Source organism: Bos indicus x Bos taurus, chromosome 27 (genome assembly GCF_003369695.1).
Source record: "Bos indicus x Bos taurus breed Angus x Brahman F1 hybrid chromosome 27, Bos_hybrid_MaternalHap_v2.0, whole genome shotgun sequence".
NCBI lineage: Eukaryota > Metazoa > Chordata > Mammalia > Artiodactyla > Bovidae > Bos > Bos indicus x Bos taurus.
In genome coordinates this window covers 6,467,711-6,478,664 of record NC_040102.1, presented here as the reverse complement: position 1 = coordinate 6,478,664, position 10,954 = coordinate 6,467,711, and the positions used below count along the sequence as shown (strand labels likewise).

General features: G+C 47.3%; 1 long non-coding RNA gene across 1 annotated transcript; it reads right to left on the bottom strand.

Annotated features, from left to right (window-relative positions):
• Positions 1–5,297: 5,297 nt before the first annotated feature.
• On the bottom strand, positions 5,298–7,239 carry LOC113885040. The gene is made up of 2 exons (XR_003509110.1): positions 7,032–7,239; positions 5,298–5,527 (listed from the first exon to the last, which is right to left on the bottom strand). It is a non-coding gene; the product is annotated as an uncharacterized LOC113885040 (long non-coding RNA).
• Positions 7,240–10,954: the final 3,715 nt, after the last annotated feature.

Below are 10,954 nucleotides of genomic sequence, written 5' to 3'. Positions count from 1 at the left end.
AGGTCATAGCAGGTCATAATACGTCATGGTCTCTAGCCTTCCCTCACCACCTCTCTTCCATCTTACCTGAAGTATATGTTCTGACGTTTTTCTCTCTGTCCTGAGGCAACTTAGCAATAAAATGTTTTCACTTTTCATCTTTTGATCAGCATTTGAATCTTTCACTAAGTGGAATTCTATTTTAGTTTAGTGACATCAACCTAAGAACAGAGCAAGTGTTTGTAGCAAGCTGTTTAAATAAGTCTTACTTAATTCTACAGAATAGCTGTGAGGGTTTTACTTCCTTGGCCCCAGCAACAGTACTTTTACAATAATAGAAAAGAAAGTATAGACTATAGGCATTGGCCGCATTTCTCTCTTGCACTTTTATACCGAAAGTGTTTCTTTACACTGATTCCCTAATTGTTACCCATCTATTCCCACCCCTTCTTCAACTACAGATGTCTCTGACTCTCTCCTGGAAACCTACCTTGCAGATGGATCCTCTGCCCTTCTCAGGTGGACTGCAGCAGAGACACCTGGGAGCCCCTGTCTACAGCTACATGCTTAAAGGCCAGATCAACAAAGGGCAGAGGAAGAGGTGAGTGAGGTCACACAGGATGCCTCCTGATCCCCGTTGGCAGGAGTCATCCTGGCGGAGCGGTGGGGGACAGCCAGACTCGATGGCATTGTTGACACCAAAATGTTGGTTTTCTCTGCCCACTGGAGCCAAATAAAATTTGCAGAGACAGAGTTTGGGGCAAACAGAAAGATGGCTTTAACCCTTAAGCCGGCAGAAGGGAGAACACAATAGGTTCCTGCCTCAAGGAGCCTGTCTCCCCTTCATCGGGAATCCAGGGGATCAAAAAGTTGGACTCACAGTCAGGGCTTGGAGATACGGGACAAAAGGTGTAGGGGTCCTGAATTCTCTCTTTTTGCACTGTTTGGAAACAGTCAATAGACCAGTGTCAGGTAGCTAGGTATTTGGGTCTGGCACTTGGTCCAGGTTGTTGAATCCATTGTCCTTTGGGGATTTCCTGCTGACTTTCTTCCTGAAATTCAAAAGGGGGAAAGCAAACCACTACGGGGTGGCTTCCAAAAAGAGTGCATCATAAACTTAAGCATCAACAAGAGGTTAAAATAGAGCAAAGAGAGGAACCAAACTACAAGGGGAGGTTTATGATGCCATAAAGTTAAGTACCAGGACGTGGCTAGAATAAGTTAAAGAATCCTAAATGCAGAGTGTGGCTTCTGCAGAGTTAGAGGGCAACTGGTAGAGATGTAGTTTGCATAATAGGTTAGTCTTCTGAAAAGAAGAAACTTAATTATCAATGCAGACTGTTGATTGTTAGCAAAGTAACACTCAAAATCCTCCAAGCTAGGCTTCAACAGTACATGAACTGAGAGCTTCCATATGTACAAGCTAGATTTAGAAAAGGCAGAGGAACCAGAGATCAAATTGCTGGCATCTGTTGGACCATATAATAAGCAAGACATTTCCAGAAAACATCTACTTCTGCTTCATTGACTATGCTAAAGCCTTTGACTGTGTGGATCACAATAAACTGTGGAAAATTCTGAAGGAGATGGACCACCTGCCCTGACTCCTGCAAAACCTGTATGCAGCTCAAGAAGCAACACTTAGAACCAGACATGGAAAAACAGATTGGTTCCAACTGGGAAAGTAGTAAGTCAAGGCTATATATTGTCACCCTGCTTATTTAACTTCTGTGCAGAGTTCATCATGCAAAATGCCAGGCAGGATGAAACACAAGCTGGATAAGGATTGCTGGGAGAACTATCAATAACTTCAGATTGCAGATGATACCACTCTTATGGCAGAAAGTGAAGAGGAACAAAAGAGCCTCTTGATGAAGGTGAAAGCGGATAGTGGAGAAAGCTGACTTAAAACTTGACATTCCAAAAACTAAAATCATGGTCTATGATACCATCATTTCATGGCAAATAAATGGGGAAACAGTGGAAGCAATAGATGACTTTATTTTTTAGGCTCCAAAATCACTGCAGATGGTGACTGCAGCCATGAAATTAAAAGACGCATGCTCCTTGTAAGAAAAGCTATGACCAACCTAGACAACTTATTAAAAAGCAGAGACATTACTTTGCCAACAAATGTCCATCTAGTCAAAGCTATGGTTTTTCCAGTAGTCATGTATGGATGTGAGAGTTGGACTATAAGGAAAGCTGAGCACTGAAGGATGGATGCCACTGAACTGTGGTGTTGGAGAAGACTCCTGAGAGTCCCTTAGACTGCAAGGAGATCCAATCAGTCCATCCTAAAGGAAATCAGTCCTGAATATTCATTGGAAGGACTGATGCTGAAGCTGAAACTCCAATACTTCGGCCACCTGATGGGAAGAAGTAACTCATTTGAAAAGACCCTGATGCTGGAAAAGATTGAAGGTGGGAGGAGAAGGGGATGACAGAGGATGAGATGGTTGGATGGCATCACTAACTTGATGGACATGAGTTTGAGTAACCTCTGGGAGTTGTTGATGGACAGGGAGGCCTGGCATGCTGCATTCCTTGGGTTCGCAAAGACTCAGATATGACTGGACAACTGAACTGAACTGTAGCATATGAGATCTTAGTTCTCTGACCAGGGATGAACCCATGCCCCTTGCATTGGCAGCTGGAGTTTAACCATTGGACCATCAGGGAAGTCTCTGCTTTTAGTTTTTGTAGCTGCACTAGACAGGGGCAAGAGGTAGAGAGGGTTTGGGTGTCACTCCTGAGTAAACATGAGAAATGAGACCCAGGACCCAGGTGGAAAGGCTGGCCTTGGACCAGAGCATGAGCTCATGAGTCACATGGGAAAGCCATCATCTTCCCGGTGCTGAAATGACACGAGCATTCCTCCCATGCAGGAGTCCAACATGACACCCAGAAATGTTAAGGCAATAAAACATCAACAGATACAAGAATGAAACTTAAAATTAAGTAGAAATTAAAAACTGAAATCCCAACAAAGACTATGATAAAAATTTAATATAAACAGTACCACCAAACCACACTTGCTGCTGCTAAGTCGCTTCAGTCATGTCTGACTCTGCGTGACCCCATAGATGGCAGCCCACCAGGCTCCCCCGTCCCTGGGATTCTCCAGGCAAGAACACTGGAGTGGGTTGCCATTTCCTTCTCCAGAGCATGAAAGTGAAAGTGAAAGTGAAGTCACTCAGTCGTGTCCGACTCAGTGACCCCACGGACTGCAGCCTACCAGGCTCCTCTGTCCATGGGATTTTCCAGGCAAGAGTACTGAAGTGGGTCGCCATTGCCTTCTCTGAAACCACACTTAATGGCAGATAAATATTCCATGAAAATAAAACAAACTAAAAATAAAGGATAAAAGGGATACAAGATATATGAGGTGTAAGACTGAGTCCCAAATACAACCTTCGAGATGAAGAAGAGTTGGCAGATACACCATGGGCATTTCTGTGAAAAAAGAAATATAAAGTTGAGTAAAATGTTGACAGCTGTTATCATTTTTTTCCTCCATTAAACACACACAGGTTTGTCTCTTTTGAGCTGATAATTTTAGGCTCAAGGCATGATTTTAAGCTACTGCTGTATTGATTTCCTGTGGCAGCTGTAGCAAATTGCCACAAGCTATGTGGCTTAAAGGAACACATACTTGTTATTGTGGTTCTGAGGATCCAAAGTCCCAAATGGATCTCATTGGCTTCAAATCACTGTGTCAGCAGCATGCCGTTCCTTCTGGAGGCTTCCTTCCTTCTCACGCTTAGAAGCTGCCTGCCCTCCTTGGCTTATGGCCTCTGCACATCAGTGTGAGCTGATGAGAGGCTGGTTTAGCCTCTCAGCATGCATCTCTGACACTGGTCTGCATCCCTCCTCCACTTCTAAGGCTCCTTGTAATGAGATGGCATTGGGCACAGCCAGACTCCACGTCATTTCCCTATCTTAAGGCTGAATGATTAGGTACCTTAATTCCACCTGTGCTGCAATTCTCTCTTGTCATGTGTCTGCCCTTATCAGGCTACTGAAACAGAAACACGATAGGCCAGGTGGCTCTTTTTTTGCACTTTGTTTTTTAACTGAAGGATGATTGCTTTACAGAATTTCGTGGTTTTCTGTCATACATCAACAAGAATCATCCATGGGTTCACCCATGCCCCCTCCCTCCCGAAACTTCATCCCATTTCCTTCCCCATCCCACCCTTCTAGCTGGTCTCAGAGCCCCTGTTTGAGTTCCCTGAGTCACACAGCAAATTCCTGCTGGCTATCTATTTTACATGTGGTATTGTAATAGGTGGCTTACTAACAACAGACCCTTACATCTCAGTTTTGGAGGCTTGGAGCTCCACGATCAAGACAGAGCAGGTGGCTGGTAGATGGTGGTCTTCTCCCTGTGTCCTCAGAGGGCACAAGGGGTGAGCCATCTCTCTGGGGTCTCTTTCAAAAAGGCCCTCATTCCACCCAGGAGGGTCCCACCCTCATGACCAAATCATCTCCCAAAGGCCCTGTCTCCTAACACCATCCCCTTGGTGACCTCAGCTTGCACTGTGGGAAGAGTTAGTACAAAGACCAGAGAGCTGCTCACACATACAACGTGCACCAGCAAGGCTCTTGGTTTAACTAGCAAACCCTCTGAAGAAACTGCAAGCAGGCTGAGGTCAGCCTGCTCGCCCTGCCCGCTGCGGTCTCTGTGTTCTGTGCTGTGTTGTCTTCATTGAATTGTGCTTTCCACAGGACTTGTTTTTCCATAGCATCTAGTTGCATCATATCATGTACACACAGAGAGACATGCTTTGTTCATGTCAACTCTGTCATTCAGTTGATGACAATTTGTGAAGCAATGCCTCATCTCAATGCCCAGCACATAGAGGAATAGGACAAGTCCATGTCTGTAGAGATCTTATAGCCCAAAAGGTAATCAGAAGTGTATCCAGTGTGCACAAGGCAGGTATAAGAAGCAGAAACCAAATGGAAGTGAGGGCTGCAGGGGACAGGGGAGGGGGGTTTCCTCCTGGAGCGGGGGTGGGGGCTTTCCTATGGGACTGGTGTGCTGGTGATTCTGGACCCCTGGGGTTCATGTTTGAGGGGAGACATGGGGCAGGACAGGGTGCCCTGGGCTGGGAAGCAGGAAGGACAGTAGACAGAGGGGCTGGGGAAGGTCAGGCCCCCAAGGAACAGGGGTTCACACCCGTGGGAGCACAAGGCACCCCACCACGATTCCCCGATGGTTCGCGTGGGGAGCTCAGAGAGTATCCTCAGGGATTTCGGAATTCACCTGGGATCAGACACCACACAACAACCTCAATGACCAGTGGGCAAGATTCTTTAACTTTGAACAAAATTTATTCTGGTTTAAATTTTAGACGTTCTGTCGAAGGGCACAGTTTCTGTCTCTGCTTCGGTCCCGGCCGCATCTTCGCCTTCTTCTACCACGACCTGCAGCATTTTACTGGGCGCCCGAAACAGGTGCCAATCTGTCTCATGGGTCCAGGGCACCTGATCAGAATACAGATGCCTCCTTTCCTACGGCAGCTTAGAGGACCACTTATTCCTTGAGTAAATCGTAAAAAGAGAACAAAGAGGGAAAAACGTGTCAGCAGGAAAGCGGCATCTCGAGAAGGCCCACTGTGTCCCCTCTGAGCGAGGCCCTGGGGCTTTCTGTGCTGAGATGCGCACACGGCCTCATGACAACAAGATATGAGTCCAGGACCCCGTAGACCAGCTTCCAGACAGACACTGACCGTGCCCAGGCTCTGGTGGACCCTCATGTTTTCAGAACCACAGGCTGAGGGACTGGGGTGTGAGGACCCCGGTTGTGTGCAGGGTCAGCTCCACCATGAGGGCAAAGACTGGGAAGCTCTGCTACATCCACCTTCCCGCCAGGAGTCAGAAGCCCCCCACGGGTTCTATTTTCACCGTTTAGTTTTCCAACTCATGGAGTCAGTCAAGTAGTGGAGCTGAGATAGGAGGAAAAGATGCAGCTAAAAGTGTAAGAACCGTTTAAAGAGAACTTACTCTCAAAGTAACTTACAGCTGACAGTGACAATGGCTCAGAAAAAAAAGTTTTGTATCATCGTCTCTGCTGATTCAGAACGCACTCAGCGCTGGTGCGAGTAAGCCCCTCTTGTCCTCCCTTTGTGGTTTCCTCCTGACCAGCCGCCTTCCTGTCTTCCTCACATGCCTTTTTCCTCTTGACCACAAGGTACCTCTGGTCCCTCTCTAGTTCCCCGCCCAGGGATTGAACCCAGGCCCCGGGCACTGAGAGGCCACATTCCTTACACCCCTGTCCTCGCTTCCTGCCACTGTGCTAAGAGTTGGGTTACAGTCATAAACAACACTCATCAGACAAGGCCTTTTCAACTTGATTTTGACATCTAATCAGTTGTCTCAGGTCTCAGTCTCCGCAGCCTCTCCCTCCATCCCTCTCTCCCTCCCTCCTTCCTTCCTACCTATTTTCATCCTATTTCAGGAAATATCAAGGGTAAGATGAAAATCAGACAGCCGATCCTGCACACTGCTTTGAATGTGCTGCCTCCCATCTATGGAGCGATGGGAGCATCAGCGACGTGTCCTAGAGGACCTTCCTGCTGAGGAGACTGAGCACGGAGCATCCCAAGGGCAGCTCCTGAAGCCCATGCTCGGGCTGACTCTCTTCTGGACTTCTCTGGTCACCCAGAGCTGCCACCCTTCAGATAGAGAGATTTATACAGTGACATACTGTGCTTCTGTCATGGGACAAAATCAAATTTCTTGCTTTTATGAAAAGAAAAAAAGGAGAGTCACTTAACTGAGGCATCTTTTGTTTACTCCTCATGAAACCAATGAGGAGACAGGCTCAGAAGCTTTGTCTCACTACAGTGGCTTAGAAACAACCAGGTATTTTGCAGGGCATTTCTCAGCCCCCTCTTCCTTCTGAAGGACTCAGCGCTGGCTTCTCAGAAGCATCAAATATGGTGGGTTTAGTCTGACCACGTGTAGATGGGGGTAGCAGGACAGAAGGAGGTAGAAACAGGAGAGAGAGCCTGCGGCTCCCCCCGGGGCTGCCATGAGCTCACCTGACCCAGCAGACAGGACCAGGAAGAGGAGCGCGAGGAGCAGGTGATGGAGCCTCATGCTGGCGTCCCGAGCTCTGCGGCTGACAATGGAGAAGAGGCTGCGCTTGCCGCTTTATAAAGGTCCCAGGTTCCGGGAGGAATTCTGCACTGGCTGTGGATTTGGTTATTAGGAACTGGTTAACTGAGCCTCTTCCCTGTGTGTCATGGGAGTGTCCTTTATAGCACAAAGCAGGGGCAGTCACTTGTATGCTAATGAGGCTGTGGAAAGGCCAGGAAAAGCTTTCCTGCTGCCCTTTTAACCACAAACTTCTCCCTGGCAGTCAGTTCAGCTGATGGGCAGGGGTGTGGCAAGGGGCACAGACTTGCCTGTTTCCCCTGGCAGGGGCACAGACTTCTTGCTGCACCTTCGCTTACCTGCTCCCCAGCTCCACCCTCGCCCTTCCAGGGCTTTGAATCTGCCCACTGTTTTCCTGTGCAGAAGGAAATGGCACCCCCCTCCAGTACTCTTGCCTGGAAAATTCCATGGATGGAGGAGCCTGGTGGGCTACAGTTCATGGGGTTGCAGAAAGTCAGACATGACTGGGAGACTTCACTTTCTTTATTTCTATAGTTCCTTTTGGGCTTGAAGAAGCATGAGCTGGAATCAAATTGCAGGGGAAAATATCAATAACCTCAAATATGCAGATGACACCACCCCAACAGCAGAAAGTGAAGAGGATCTAAAAAGCCTCTTAATGAAACTGAAAGAGGAGAGTGCAAAAGTTGGCTTAAAGCTCAACATACAGAAAACTAAGATCATGGTATCCGGTCCCATCACTTCATGGAAGATAGATGGGGAAACAATGGAAACAGTGTCAGACTTTATTTTTTGGTGCTCCAAAATCACAGCAGATGGTGATTGCAGCTGTGAAATGAAAAGATGCTTATTCCTTGAAAGGAAAGTTATGACCAACCTAGATAGCATTTGCAAAGCAGAGATATTACTTTGCCAACAAAAGTCCATTTGGTCAAGGCTATGATTTTTCCAGTGGTCATGTACGGATGTGAGAGTTGGACTCTGAAGAAAACTGAGTGCCGAAGAATTGATGCTTTTGAACTTTGGTGTTGGAGAAGACTCTTGAGAGTCCCTTGGATTGCAAGGAGATCCAACCAGTCCATCCTAAAGGAGATCAGTCCTGGGTGATTTTTGGAAGGACTGATGCTGAGACTGAAACTCCAATTCTTTGGCCATGTCATGTGAAGAGTTGATTCACTGAAAAAGATCCTGATGCTAGGAGGGATTGGGGGCAGGAGGAGAAGGGGACGACAGAGGATGTGATGGCTGGATGGCATCACCAACTGATGGACATGAGTCTCAGTGAACTCTAGGAGTTGGTGATGGACAGGGAGGCCTGGCATGTTGCAATTCATGGGGTCGCAAAGAGTCGGACACGACTGAGCAACTGAACTGAACTGATAGTTCCTTTTGGAGAAGGAAATGGCAACCGGCTCCAGTGTTCTTGCCTGGTGAGTCCCATGGACTGAGGGGCTGGGTGGGCTGCAGTCTAAAAGGTTGCAGAGAGTCGGACACGACTAAGCAACTAACACATACACTATTTCCATGAAAGGCTGTTTCAGGCCCAAAAAGGGACTAACTCGATCAGAGGCAGTTTCACTCCCTGGGCAAGACTTGCTGACTCCCAGCATCCACAGAGACAGCCACGCTCTTTCTTTCTGGCCCCTGGTGCACTGAGGGAAGAGACCCAGTGGTCCCGACCTGATCCCCACACAGGCTAGCCACAGTCACCACCAAAATCTTGGTTTTCTTTGTCCACCAGAGCTGAATAAAAATTGTGGAGACAGAGTTTGGAGGACACAGAAAGATGGCTTTAATCATTAAGCCGGCAGAAGGGAGAACACGATAGGGCCCTGCCTCAAGGAGCCTGTCTCCCCTCCATTGGGAATCCAGGGGATCATACAGTCAGGGCTTGGAGATACGGGACAAAAGGTGTAGGAGTCCTGAATTCTCTCTTTTGCACTGTTGGGAAACAGTCAATAGGCCAGTGTCAGGTAGCTAGGTATTTGGGTCTGGCAGTTGGTCCCGGTGGTTGGGTCCATTGTCCTTTGGGGATTTCCTGGTGACTTTCTTCCTGTAATAGAAAAGGGGGAAAGCAAACCACTATGGGATGGCTTCCAAAGAGAGTGGACCATAAAGATAACCATCAACATGAGGTAACATAGAGCAAAGGAAGGGAAAAACAAACTACAAGGGGAGGTTTATGATGCGATAAAGTTAAGTATCAGGATGTGGCTAGAATAAGTAAAAGGATAATAGATGCAGAATGTGGCTCCTGCAGAAATGGAGAGCCATAGGTGTCAGGTATAGTTCGCATAATAGTTTAGTCTTCTGCAAAGAAGAAACTTGGTTATCCATACAGAATGTACGTTAGGAACAGTTAAAGTGGAGAAAGACAGAAAAGGGAAAAAAGAAAGAAAGAGGGGAAAAAAACTTTTATTAATTCTCTGCAACACAATCACACACCTGTCTCATGAAATCTCAGTGGGACACATGATGGGCAGATGGGTGCTCTGTTTCCCTTCATCAGAGGCAGAGTGGGAGGATGATGCTGCCACTAAACGCATCACCCAGCCTAGTATCACGAAGCAGGCCCAGCAGTGGGGACCCCTTCACTGGGTTGAGGGGGACCTCCATCACCAAGTAACATTCCTCACTTAGTAACATCCGTCCATCTCAGTGTTGGAGAGACGAGACGCTAAATCTCAGGATGGAACTTGCCATGCAGCTCTGAGTAGAACTCCAAGCCCTTTAGAAATGTGGGGATACAGGAGGACCCCATCCTGAAGGAGCCCCTGGAGCTTCAGTCCTGTTCAGGTCCCCCGCTGTGGCTCAGAGTCTGGCATCTGAGGCTCGGCAAAGCCATGGAGGCTGCCTCGAGAGATAAAATCCCTGGCTGGCACCCAGGCATAGGATTTTTCTGATGGAAGATAAATTGTCTTGATCATAGTTCCTTCTCAGATCAGATCAGATCAGTCACTCACGTGTGTCCGACTCTTTGCGACCCCATGAATCGCAGCACGCCAGGCCTCCCTGTCCATCACCAACTCCCGGAGTTCACTCAGACTCATGTCCATCGAGTCAGTGATGCCATCCAGCCATCTCATCCTCTGTCGTCCCCTCCTCCTCCTGCCCCCAATCCCTCCCAGCATCAGAGTCTTTTCCAGTGAGTCAACTCTTCACATGGGGTAGCCAAAATACTGGAGTTTCAGCTTTAGCATCATTCCTTCCAAAGAAATCCCAGGGCTGATCTCCTTTAGAACGGACCGGTTGGTTCTCCTTGCAGTCCAAGGGCTCTCAAGAGTCTTCTCCAACACCACAGTTCAAAAGCATCAATTCTTCAGTGCTCAGCCTTCTTCACAGTCCAACTCTCACATCCATATATGACCACAGGAAAAACCATAGCCTTGACTAGACGAACCTTTGTTGGCAAAGTAATGTCTCTGCTTTTGAATATGCTATCTAGGTTGGTCATAACTTTCCTTTCAAGGAGTAAGCATCTTTTAATTTCATGGCTGCAGTCACCATCTGCAGTGATTTTGGAGCCCAGAAATATAAAGTCTGACACTGATTCCACTGTTTCCTCATCTATTTCCAATAAAGTGGTGGGACCAGATGCCATGATCTTTGTTTTCTGAATGTTGAGCTTTAAGTCAACTTTTTCACTCTCCACTTTCACTTTCATCAAGAGGCTTTTGAGTTCCTCTTCATTTTCTGCCATAAGGGTGGTGTCATCTGCATATCTGAGGTTATTGATATTTCTCCCAGCAATCTTGATTCCAGGTTGTGTTTCTTTCATTCCTGCGTTTCTCATGATGTACTCTGCATAGAAGTTAAATAAACAGGGTGATAACATACAGCCTTGACG